Source organism: Juglans regia, chromosome 11, assembly GCF_001411555.2.
Source record: "Juglans regia cultivar Chandler chromosome 11, Walnut 2.0, whole genome shotgun sequence".
In the NCBI taxonomy this organism is placed as follows: Eukaryota; Viridiplantae; Streptophyta; class Magnoliopsida; order Fagales; family Juglandaceae; genus Juglans; species Juglans regia.
Window position 1 is genome coordinate 13,087,734 of NC_049911.1, and position 14,088 is coordinate 13,101,821.

A 14,088-nucleotide genomic window follows, 5' to 3' on the forward strand; every position below is an offset into this window, starting at 1 on the left:
CAAACAGAGCAGAGCATAACAGAGCAAAGCAGAGACAGAGTTAGATACGAAAACCAGTACACCATGCCAAAGGTTTTCAGATGTTATATCAAAATAATACAGAGTATCAAAACAGAATCAAACAGTTTACACACACTGAACACAAAAGCCAGAATATCTTTTCGATAAATGCACAACTTTTCATATTCTCAATATCGCTCATTTTTCAGATTTCAGAAATCACATGACAGAATTTAGCTCATGTCTACACAATGCATGTCAGAACATATTTTTCTCTTTTTCGTATAGATTTCATGAGTATGCAAATAAACTACCGAGGTTGGTTTTGTTTTTCCCAAGTTCTCATTTCACCACAAAAATATGCAAAGTTTTCAGAAAATCAACCTCAGTCTCAAATAGTTCGTGTAAAGCCTAGCATAGGAACCCCGCTTAATAAAAAAAAAACAAACACAGTGGACAGCCCGAAAATCCAACTCAAGAATCAAGTACTAGTCTTTGGTATTATCCTAACCATTCCCCAAGATTAACGTCAACCTTATAAATAAAATATTAATCGTACTTCAATGGCCAAAACTACCAACCCACCAGTATAAAAACAGCACCTACTCAAAGTGTATCCAAATGCTTTACCGTACCTCCAACCCAAATATTTCAAAACTCAGAACAACTAACATAACCCTGAACAAATACAGAACTCATCCTACACCCCACGTCAACCCAACAATATACCACAGCACCTCAACAAAAAAAATCCGAATTTTATACTCCTTCATCAACAACCAAACCATCATAATACTAAGCCCTCAACTCTGATTATAAACAGAATAAATCCTTCCCACGCTCAAACAATTAAAAGCCATAAACTATACCATGAAAGAGAGTGGTTCACAGCTTCCTTACCCGTTCACAGAGTTCAACGCCAAACCACAGCAAAGAGATTAAACACTGAGCAGACAGAAGTGAAACCAACTGGACTGTAAGAGAATGAGCGTCAAGTGGGGTTTCGGAGTGGGGAATAACGCAACAGCACAATCTACAAACATTCAGAGTCGGAAATCGCATGAAACCCAAAAACAACTAAGAGGAGAGAAAAAAAAATCGACTTGAGGGAAAAGAGAGAGATTTACCTGAAGACGAAAACTCGAACAAGAGGAAGAGAACCAACGGAAAAGCTGGAGAGATGCGAGAGGGAATCCCGTGCTCTGCTGCAAAGTGAGGAATTGATTTAAGTGAAAACTGAAATGGGGAGTTATGGGTATGAGTTTCGGAAGCCACAAAAATAACGCCACAACAAGGAATAAAAAATGAAACCGAATAAAAAAAAAAAAGGAGAGACGTGCGAGAGAGAGGAGTGCGGAAGAAACTGAACTGAAGCAGAGAAATGCGGAAAGAAAAGAGAGAAAGAAACGGAAGTTGAAGAAGAAACACTCACCTCCACAAAAACGACGTCGTTCGGGACCCTTACTAAACACTAAAATGGCTGGGCCATTTTCACGCACGGTCCGGGCCACTGATGAAGAAACTGGGCCTTACATCCTCCTCCCCTTACAAGAATTCCGTCCTCGGAATTCGCTACAAGCTATAAGAACTCTCTTCGAACAAGTGAGGATACTTGACTCGCATCTCTTCCTCGAATTCCCATGATGCTTCATTGGTAGCATGATTATTCCACAATACTTTAACCAAGGAAATAGTTCGATTCCGCAACACTTGCTCTTTCCTGTCCAGAATCCGTAATGGTTCCTCGGTGTAGGTCATGTCTTTTTGAATCTGCAAGGGTTCATGATCTATGATGTGAGTGGGGTCAACCTCACTTTCGACCCTGTGAACCGAAATTCACCTTCATTAGGGGGCCTGAACACCACTTCCTTTTTAGCACAATCAATACTGGCGTGGTAGGAAGCTAGCCAATCCATACCCAAAATCACATCAAACCCAACCATGTCGAAAACTATTAAATCTGCTGGCATCAGTCTTCCCTCTATAGAAAGAGGGCATCCAGGTAACATCTCACTACAGACTACAGAATTCCATGTTGGGGTCGCAACCACTAACCTGTTCCTCAACCTTTCAGCATCTAAAGTGCAAAATTTAGAGTACGTCGTGGAAACAAAAGAATGTGTCGCTCCCGAGTCAAATAACACAATAGCATTATTAGAAAACAAAGAAAGAGTACCTGTGATCACATTCAAACTCATCCATGAACCAAGAATATTCAAAGTCTTAACCAGAACCAATCAAAGAAAAGAAAATAATAGAAATTATAAATCCTTAAAGCAAAACAAAAGAGTCGTACCAGTGATCACGTCATTCCTACCCTCAACATCTCCAAGTGTCAGTGCAAAAACTCGAGCAGGCGCAGTAGGACGTTGATTGCTGCCCCGGGCTGATACTTCATTCCTCTAAGGTGGTGGTATGAACGTCTGGTTGCTCCTATTTTGCATTGGGCAATCCCTGATGTAGTGTCCTGATTTACCACAACGAAAACACAATCCCGCCCCTTTTCTGCACTCTCCGGAGTGCACTTGATTGCATGTCCTACACTGGTAGGGCTGTTGATTACTCTGAACCGGCCTTTTTCCTGAACTACTACCTTCACTCCTCCTTTTCCATGGTCCCTGGTCCATGCCAGACTGGTACCCAGTAGGAGTAGTCCTTTTCCTCTGTTCATGCATTGCAGAACTTCTTTGAAGGGTTCTTCCAAAAACTGTTGCTTTGTTCACCAACTCTGAGAAGTTCCGAATCTGGAAACCCACCACACGCACATACAGTTTCTCATTCAGTCCTTGCTCAAATTTGCGTGCCTTCTTTTCCTCATCGGGAATCAAATAAGTAGCAAAACGGGATAACTCAGTAAACCTAGCAGCATACTGATGTACCGTCATTGTTCCCTGAACCAAGGTGGCAAATTCCATAGCCTTGTCCTCACGGAATGAGCTAGGGAAGAAGAGCTCTAGAAAGATCTGCTTGAAGTGCAGCCAACTGATTATCTCTGTCCCATCTGCTTCTCTGATGGACCTTTCAGAGATCCACCACCTCTTCGCTTCCCCAGTAAGCTTGAATGTGGCGTATGCCACCTTTTGCTCAGTACAGGTTAGGACTCGCAAAATCTCCTCAATGTCCTGAATCCAATCCTCCGCCAAAGTTGGATCGCCTCTCCCATCAAATAAAGGAGGGTGCATTCGATTGAATTACTCAACAATACAACCCCCTTCATTGAAATTACGTTGGCGACCCGCTGGATTCTGCACAAGGTCATCAATTAATTGATGTGCAGCTACTCGTAATACGTCCGAAGCACTCGGGTTTGCTTCCCTTTCGTTCTCGTTCGCATTCAAATCCAACATGCTTCATTCTCTACGACGAGGTGGCATCCTGACAAAATAACTTGAATTTTTAATCAACGCTTCAAAAAATAGAGTTTATAAGAACATAGAAAATTTAGTGGTATTTGTAAAAACAAAACGTATATATTATAATTCAAAACTATAAGAATACTCATAACGGAGAATAGAAAAGTACATATAACCGTAGTAATAGTCAATTTCCAAAAACTAATACTTAAACCCATTTAACTACTTAAGAAGGCTCCATTATTAAACTAAACCTTAATCAACATGAACTTAGTTCATAGACCTGTGAAATACCACACCTCATGGCTATTCCTAAAGCCTGCGAATTCTAAGACTTTCCACAAACTACCAATGAAGGGGGTAGAAAGGACAACTTATACAGATGAAGCATTACGGGAATTCGAGATGACTTTCCATGACCCCACTGACATCATAGATCATGAACCCTTGCAGATTCAAGAAGACATGACCTACACCGAGGAACCATTACGGATTCTGGACAAGAAAGAGCAAGTGTTGCGGAATCGAACTATTTCCTTGGTTAAAGTATTGTAGAATAATCATGCTACCAATGAAGCATCATGGGAATTCGAGGAAGAGATGCGAGTCAAGTTTCCTCACTTGTTCAAAGAGAGTTCTTATAACTTGTAGCGAATTCTGAGGACGGAATTCTTGTAAGGGGAGGAGGATGTAAGGCCCAGTTTCTTCATCAGTGGCCCGAACCGTGCGTGAAAATGGCCCAGCCATTTTAGTGTTTAGTAAGGGTCCCGAACGACGTCGTTTTTGTGGAGGTGAGTGTTTCTTCTTCAACTTCCGTTTCTTTCTCTCTTTTCTTTCCACATTTCTCTGCTTCAGTTCAGTTTCTTCCGCACTCCTCTCTCTCGCACGTCTCTCCTTTTTTTTTATTCGGTTTCATTTTTTATTCCTTGTTGTGGCGTTATTTTTGTGGCTTCCGAAACTCATACCCATAACTCCCCGTTTCAGTTTTCACTTAAATCAATTCCTCACTTTGCAGCAGAGCACGGGATTCCCTCTCGCATCTCTCCAGCTTTTCCGTTGGTTCTCTTCCTCTTGTTCGAGTTTTCGTCTTCAGGTAAATCTCTCTCTTTTCCCTCAAGTCGATTTTTTTTTTCTCTCCTCTTAGTTGTTTTCGGGTTTCATGCGATTTCCGACTCTGAATGTTTGTAGATTGTGCTGTTGCGTTCTTCCCCACTCCGAAACCCCACTTGACGCTCATTCTCTTACAGTCCAGTTGGTTTCACTTCTGTCCACTCAGTGTTTAATCTCTTTGCTGTGGTTTGGCGTTGAACTCTGTGAACGGGTAAGGAAGCCGTGAACCACTCTCTTTCATGGTATAGTTTATGGCTTTTAATTGTTTGAGCGTGGGAAGGATTTATTCTGTTTATAATCAGAGTTGAGGGCTTAGTATTATGATGGTTTGGTTGTTGATGAAGGAGTATAAAATTCAGATTGTTTTTGTTGAGGTGCTGTGGTATATTGTTGGGTTGACGTGGGGTGTAGGATGAGTTCTGTATTTGTTCAGGGTTATGTTAGTTGTTCTGAGTTTTGAAATATTTGGGTTGGAGGTACGGTAAAGCATTTGGATACTCTTTTGAGTAGGTGCTGTTTTTATACTGGTGGGTTGGTAGTTTTGGCCATTGAAGTAAGATTAATATTTTATTTATAAGGTTGACGTTAATCTTGGGGAATGGTTAGGATAATACCAAAGACTAGTACTTGATTCTTGAGTTGGATTTTCGGGCTGTCCACTGTGTTTTTTTTTTTTTATTTAAGTGGTTGACTTAGTGTGTTAAATTGTGGGTTTTATTTAATTATTAGATGAGGTTATGCCTTTTGTCTTTTAATACTCGGTGTATATTTATTTTGTTTTATGAATAGGTGACGAGACTAATAGAAGTCATTTTCAAGGCTTAGATAATACGCTACAAGAGTCAGGTAAGCGGGGTTCCTATGCTAGGCTTTACACGAACTATTTGAGACTGAGGTTGATTTTCTGAAAACTTTGCATATTTTTGTGGTGAAATGAGAACTTGGGAAAAACAAAACCAACCTCGGTCGTTTATTTGCATACTCATGAAATCTATACGAAAAAGAGAAAAATATGTTCTGACATACATTGTGTAGACATGAGCTAAATTCTGTCATGTGATTTCTGAAATCTGAAAAATGAGCGATATTGAGAATATGAAAAGTTGTGCATTTATTCGAAAAGATATTCTGGCTTTTGTGTTCAGTGTGTGTAAACTGTTTGATTCTGTTTTGATACTCTGTATTATTTTGATATAACATCTGAAAACCTTTGGCATGGTGCACTGGTTTTCGTATCTGACTCTGTCTCTGCTTTGCTCTGTTATGCTCTGCTCTGTTTGGGTTGGTACCAACTTCTCTGTCTCTGAGTGCACCCACTTTGGAAACAAAGTGGTTTTATTGTGGTCTTTCCTGTGTGCACACTCGGGGCTCCGAGAAGAATAAAGGAAAGATTTCACCTCTGTTTCTACCTTGTTTGGCCACCGGGGTTAGCACAACCCTACCACGGGGGTGAAACATGGTCTCTGCTCTCTTTGATGCTCTGTTTGGATCTGATGATGATACTCGGTTTATGTTATGCCAAAGTACTATGGATTTTACTTGTCTTAAAACCATCGCTCTGTTATTTTTAAAAATATGATCTGTTCTGCATGATAACTCTGGAAAATATTTTGTTCTGCATACTCTACTTTATAAATGCTCATGTTTGCACGCTAGCATATGATTTCTGCTTACTGAGTTGTGATAACTCACCCCCTATCATGATAATATTTTTCAAATGATATGGAGAGTCCAAATGAGGATTTGGATTAGATTGGTGAACGTGTTTAAGTTGAGGAGATGTGGTTAGAAGAAGGACTTCTGATGTCCTTAGTTTTAATGTCTTTGAGTTTTATTTATATTTTGAGTTTAGTAAGATTTATGAAATATTTAGTTGGTTTGTTATGACTACCGGGAGGTTATGAACCCCTTTGATTTATTATTATTTCATTAAAGATTGTGTGGAGTTTGTAATGAGATTATTGAGAAGATTTGAGATTGATTTCATTTATGAAGTTTTTGGAGAATTTTCTTTGGATGTGTTGGGAGACATGTTTATGAGTGACAAGTAGTAATTCTCCAAGCCACCCGGGTTTGGGGCGTTACAAGTAAATGTAGGACAATAGTATAGAGCATGTTCAAGGTCCTCCATTTCCTCACAGCAGAACTGGCAGAAATCATCCATGAGTACTTTCCACTTCTGTAAGTTGTGTTTTGTTGGTAGTCCATTTCTACAGTCTCCCCAAGCAAACACTTTTACCTTATTTGGGATTTGTAATTTCTATAGCTCCTTCCATATACGTCTCTATGTTTCTGCATTGGAGCTCTCTCCTTCCTATCTTTCCTTCCTAATCTCTCTAAACAATCTATATGCACTCTTCACATTGTACTTGTCATCCTTCGTTGGTTCCCAAATCAGTCTATCTTCTTGATCACCTAGGCTGAGTATAATTTTTAATACCTCTGCTACAGTTTGTGGTGGAAGAAGGCTTCTAACCCTTTTCAAATTCTACCACTTTGTATTGTTATCAATGAGGCTCTCAACTTTTTCCTCTTTGACGTCTCCATCATCATTCAAGCCTTTTATTAAATTCCTATTCCTAAGTATCCAAAAATTTGTCTAGCAGTTTATAAATTTCTCATTCCCCACCCTTTATCTACAACCTTGTATCAATCCTTTCTTTGTCTCCCAAATTCCTCTCTAGGCATAAGATGGGTTCTGACCTAGCTTTGAATCAAGGAAGCTTGCTTGTGGGACTTTGCTTTGAAAATTTTATGTAGCAGTGTGGACTCTTCATTCATTATTCTCCATCCTTGTTTAGCCAACAAGGCCATATTGAAGGTTTTGGGGTCTTTGAATCTCATTCCACCTTCTTGTTTAGACTCACACAGCTTATTCAGCTACCTAGTGGATCTTATGTTCATTTGGTCTTTTTCCCCAGCAGAATCTAGACATCATGTTCTCTAAATCAGTGCAAAGATTTCCAAGCAACTTAAAGCAATTCATTGAATATGTATGTATCGACAATGCAATAGCCTTGATAAGTATTTCCCTTCCCCCTTGAGATAAAAGCTTCTCCTTCCAACTCCTTCCAACTTTGGAGCTTCTCCCATATCGTATGTTTTATGTCAAAGAAGGCCTTATTATTTGCTCGACCTACACAAGAGGTAGGCCTAAGTATTTCTCATACTGTTAAAAACTTTGAACTCCCCAAAAGGACAATATTTCCTTTGGCTGTGTAGTACTAACATTTCTGCTATACACCCTAGATGTTTTATCTCTATTGACCCTTTGACCAGAAGCTCTTTCATACTTCTCAAGTAATTGTTGTATCTTTAGATTCTGTTGCATATCAACCTTATAGAACAAGACACTATCATCTGAAAAAAGCAGATGATTAATTATTGGTGCCCCTCTACATATTTTAATCCCTCTTATTTGTTTATTAGCTTATGCATGTTGTAAGAGATTTATTAACCCTTCAGTGCACAATAAGAACAGATATGGTGATAAAATGTCTCCATGCCTTAATCCTCTAGATGGTATGATTGGCCCTTTTGGTTATCCATTAATTAGAATTGAAAATGAGATAGTTGTCCAACTTTTGCATTGTTTTTTAAGAACTTCATTCAATTCTGTCATAGGCTTTACTCATATCTAGTTTTAGGGACATGTAACCAGCTTTGCCAACTCTCTTCTACCTTAGGAAGTGGATAATCTCATAGGCTACTAAGATATTATTCGTGATGAGCCTATCTAGTACAAATGCATTTTGTGAATTGGATGTCACATGTGGAAGGATAAGCTTGAATCTAATTGCCAACACCTTAGATATCAACTTGTATATCACATTACAGAGACTTATAGGTCTATAATCTGAAACTATCTCAGGCTTTTTCTTCTTAGGGATTAGAGTAATAAAAGGATGATAAATGGAGCTAGTAAACATAACATTGTTTAAAGCTTGTAACACTGCAAAAATCACGAACTTGCCAAAAATGTTCTAGTATTTTTGAAAGAAAATGGGCACCATTCCAATAGGTCCAGGAGCTTTAGTAGGGTTCATTTGGTGGAAGCTTGTACACACTTCTTCTTCTGTGAATGCCTGAGCAAGATCATTGTTCATATCTTATGTAACTCTTCCAGATCAACCTTCTAAGAAATCCAAGCTCCCACTCTGACTTGAGCTAGTAAAGAAGTCTTTAAAAAAATCCAGAATCACCTTATCTCTACCCTCCTCTACTTGCCATACACCTTCATCTCTCACGCCTGTTATTAAATTTTTCCTCTTTCTCTGGGATGCTTTACCATGGAAATATTTTGTGTTTCAGTCCCCTTCTTTAAGCCACAGAGCTTTTAATCTTTGCCTCTACATTATTTCTTCTCTCTCCCACCAGTTTTGTAAATTAGCTCAACAACCTGTTCGTCAATCCTATGCAGTGAGGGTCACTAGCTTGGATCTATAGGAGCTTTTGCCTAGATTGTTGAATGTTCTTTTGCACTCTTCCAAATATATTCTTGTTTCACTCTTCTAATCTATGGCTACATTTTGAGATCTTATTCATCGCAACCCCTAAGGCCTCGTTTGTTTTCGCATATGAGATGAATTGAGATTAAAGTTAAATATTGTATAAAATATTGTTAGAATATATTTTTTTAATATTATTTTTGTTTTGAGATTCGAAGATTTTTAATTGTTTATTTTATTTTGTGTGAGAATTTGAAAAAGTTGTAATGATTAGATGAGATGAGTTGAGAGGAGTTGTGAAAACAAATGAAGCCTAAGTCTTCATTAACTAGACCATCATTCCATGATTTTGCTATCACTCTTTCATAGTCAACAATTTCCACCTACATTGCCTCAAATCTAAACAGCCTCTTCCCTCTTCTTTTGTAACTTTCACCATCCAACTACATAATAAATGCTACAAAATCCGAGTATGCTACTATCCCATGGATTACACTTGGTGTGGGAAATAGATTACACCATCCCAAGTTAGTCAAGTATCTATCCAGTCTTTCACTAATATTGTGTTGCATTCCTCTTCTATTGCACCAGGCATACCTAACACCTGCATAGCCCATATCATGCAATTAACAATCATCCAGCCAAGTCCTAAATCAGCCATTTGTCTTTCTGGTCTTGCTCTTTCGCTCATCTTATGAGTCTCCAAGTCTCATGTCTTCTTGTTGTGTCTGGATTCCCATAAATACTAGTTAATTGCCACTCCTTTTCATCACCCACTTCTTCTTTCACACAAGCTTTAATGTGGAATTTTGAGAAACTTTTAACAATTAGCAAGACTTCCTTCTTCCACAAAAAAAGGCAATACCACCACTCCTACCTTCACACTCCACTACCAAGCAACACTCAAAATCCAATCTGAGTTTTAGGTGCTCCATTTTTCTCACTGTCAACTTTGTCTCTTGTAGAAACAAGATCTCGTGACTTTTCTTTCTAACTAAGTTGTGAAGAGCTTGAATTCCCTGTGGGTTCCCATGTCCACCGGAATTCTAGCTTCTGACTTTCATTGCTCCCGGCGGGGCTGGGAACTAGCCTCCACCAATATGATCTAGGGTGTTTCCATCTCAATCTCCACTTTCCCTTGTTTATGATTCATTTCTCGGTGATTAGAAGGATCAACCTCATTACCTTGATCATCTCTCTTTTGCTTCTGATTTTTCCCTTCTTTCGAGTGTTCTATGTTGTGGCAACTCTTCGTAGTCGTTGCCATCTCTTTCCTCAAGTGGGTATGGCCGACGTAATAATTTGGACTAACGAACCGTCCTCAGAGGCCCATTCCAATACTCCAGAATTGGGCATATGGCTTTCTAGCCCTTCACTCTTCTGAAGCATGTGATTCACCTTCCCCTTTGGAGTCAACTCTTCCATTTCATTATGATTCAACACTTCCTCTATCAACCTTGCTTCATTCTTCTTATTTTTGGTAAGTTTTGAGTTTTGGGCTTCACTCTGATTTTCTTTCCTTCTACTAAAAGTGAGCTGCTTTTCCTTTTCAGCCAACTTTCAATTCCTACCTCATGATTCTCCTCCCATCACGCCTCGAATCTCCACAGTATCAGATTGGCCTTCTGTTTCACCCATATTTTCAGCCGATGATCATGCAATTCCCTCCACAGTCTCCAGAGAGCGTATCGGAGAGTGATTCCAGTCAACTCTCGCCGTCTGTTCGCGTCGATCTTCGCCCTTCCCCGCTACAACCCCAGAACGCAACCATTTTCCATAGGGAAATCCATCTTTCTCATATTGATCATTCTTGCTCGGTAAATAAATTATTCTCGATGGCTACGTCCTAGCATTCTACAAGCCTAGAAAAAATTGGAAAGTCCTTCGTAGACGAACCTGACCCAACAAGAGCCATAAGTGTAATGCCCCAATGGAAGACCCAAACCACATGGCCTATACTCCAAAAGAACTAGTCAATGATACAATTAGAGCCACATTGGAACCTTATAAAGAGCAAGAATTTCTCCTTCCCAAGCAATGTGGGATCCCACACACCACTTACCCTTATCCATATCATATGGGGTATCACAATCTACCCCCCTTAAATTCCCGACGTCCTCGTCGGGTCTGTCCATTGTAGGTGGCACGGCTCAAGTCCCACATTTCTGGTTGGGATAAGCTCTGATACCATTTGTAATGCCCCAATGGAAGACCCAAACCACATGGCCTATACTCCAAAAGGACTAGTCAATGATACAATTAGAGCCCCATTGGAACCTTATAAAGAGCGAGAATTTCTCCTTCCCAAGCAATGTGGGATCCCACACACCACCTACCCTTATCCATATCATATGGGGTATCTCAATAAGACCCCAAATTGATTCATTTTTCTCGAAGGAGTGGCTTTATTATATCAACTCAGATTCTGATTAGATATTCCCCCCAGGCCACGTTTCCCTTCTCAATGCCAATCTCTTCCACTCTCCCGATCGCATCTCCAATCAATCTCCCCACCCTCTCATTCATTGCATTCAAAGATAGATCATACAATCAAACCAGAATGATGCTTCCGTTAATCGAATCTGATTTATCTGAAACTCCCCTTCAAGTTCCTACATTTGTCAAAAGACCAATGTCCTTCCAATTTGACTTAGTCTTTGTCTCTAGTTCCTTCATCAGTTTTTGTCCCAAGTCTTTGACCAACATCTTTTTTACTAGTCTCCAACTTCCTCAATGTTTGCTTTAGTGCTTCCCTATTGTAATGTCGATTAGACATAAGTGAGATAATCATACATTTTGCACCTCTGATGGTAGTATTTTCTAGCAATTATGTTTCAACCAAAATCTCCCCTGCTCTTGCTCAGAGAGAGATAGTGTCCTGTACAACTCTTCTAATTCTTCATCCATCTCCATTGTCAACCGTGTCCATCATTGCTAATTTTTTATAACCCTCAAGAGTTGTAAGGAAAACTGTAATGATACCTACCCTCGTGGTAGGAAGACTAACCCTATATTAGAACAGGAGAGAAACCTCTACGTAAGAGAACCTTTCGAGAGTTAAAAAACATGACATAAAATTTTTAAAAAAAAAAGTTTTATGGTTTTATAAAAGAGGGCCCCCTTATGACATACATAGTGCATCGTTGCAATAAACTCTCTAGACAGTAATAAGTTTATTTTTTAAGAGTTCAGAGCTTACTGTCGATGTGTTTAGGCTATCCTGAACATATCAAACACCAATATAAGCATACAACTGTTTGCACTGTTCAACTCTTCTCTCTTTCTCTCGTAACTGGCTGAAAGGGGTGAAGTGCAAGTCTCTCTACTCCCACTGAGTAGAGGTGTGTATAATGCTGTTTTGTTTGCTTATTTCAAGCAAGATAGCGAAGTTGTGAGTGAGGGTGTGCGATGGAGGAACTGGAAGAGGTCTGGAATAAGTTGAAACTGAAAGAGGAAGAACAATAGGAGATTTGTATTCAAGAGGAGAAATGGGATGGTTTGAAGGAAAGAGAGAATAGAAGTGTGGTCGGCAAGGTGTTATCAAATTGATTTTGGAGTAAAGAGGTTGTTCAATCGGCAATACTCAAAATTTGGAAAGTGAATAAGGCTATGGAGTTTGAAGGAGATTTGTATTCAAGAGGAGAAATGGGATGGTTTGAAGGAAAGAGAGAATAGAAGTGTGGTCGGCAAGGTGTTATCAAATTGATTTTGGAGTAAAGAGGTTGTTCAATCGGCAATACTCAAAATTTGGAAAGTGAATAAGGCTATGGAGTTTGTGGAGTTGAGGGCGAATACTTATGTTATCTCTTTTGCCACTCAGGGTGATTGCGCTAAGGTTATGGCTGGAAGACCATGGTTATTTCACACCAACATGTTTGTTTTGAAGAATTTAGATAGTTTGGTACAACCACATGCTATGGAGTTTAAGTCTGAATTATTTTGGATCCAACTCCATAACCCACCTTTCTACTGCATGAATCAAAGGTATGGGGAATTGATTGGCAATACACTGGGGGAAGTAGTTGATGTGGATGTCTCGAATGAAGACTTGGGATGGCGTAAATACCTACGGGTTAGAGTAAATTTGGACTTGAAGAAGGCAGTAGCTCGCAGAAGAACTATTAAGGTTGGTTCTAGGGGTATATGGGTGCCAATTAGATATGAGAAGCTACCCAGAATTTGCCTCAATTGTGGTATGTTTTATCATAGTGATCAAGGTTGCATTCATGGTAGTGGGAGTTCAAGACTTAATAAGGGCGAAACTTTGTACGGTTCCTAGCTTTGAGCATAGTCAGGTCCGAGAAGAGGGAGGTTCCGATCCCAAACTACGGTTGGTGAATCGAGAGGGAGGTTCCGATCCCAAACTACGGTTGGTGAATCGAGTTCTGATCGAGAAAAGGAGTATGAAAAGGAGGGTGGAAGGTTTTTCAGGCGACAATTTTCCCCTACAGTGTCATCGGCATATGGTGGTGAACAGGTGGGAATGGAGGAGGAATTAGTTACTGCAGATCCCAAGAGAGTAGGGGCAGTAGGGTCGTGGAGGGGGATCAGGGAGCAGCTAAAGCACGTTTGAAAGAGGTGGATATGGGGGAAATTATACCAACTGCAGAAACAGTTACTGAAGTAGAGGGATACGTGGCAGAAAAAGGGGTGGGTTTTGATTCTAATTCTAGGGTTGTTGTGGGCCAACTGAAATCTAATAAAGGGTGACAGGTTATGTTCACTACTAAGGAGACTAATGGTATTATTGACTCTTTCAAGGGTACTAAGATCAATCTAATTGAAGAGGGTCAATTGCACGTGGTGGAAAATAAAGAAAAGGATGTATGCACTAGTACAGGTGGTGAAATTAAGGGGAGATGGAAGAGACAGGCTAGAGTCAAAGTTGCTTCAAAACTAAATCCAAGTATGGGTTGTGTGGCTAGTAAAAGAAATGGCTTATCTCTGCTTGATGAGGAGGAGAACCAGGTTCTTAGTAAGAAAGAAAGGCATGTGTTGTCATAAATCATCCAACTAATCATCATATTATATCGGCAGTGGATGTAAAACAGCCCTACCGAGAGTCATGAATAGTTTAAGTTGGAACTGATGTGGGCTTGGGAACCCTCAGACAGTTCATGACCTTTACATGTTAGTAAAGGATAAGAGCCCAAAGGTAGTCTTCCTTATGGAAGCTT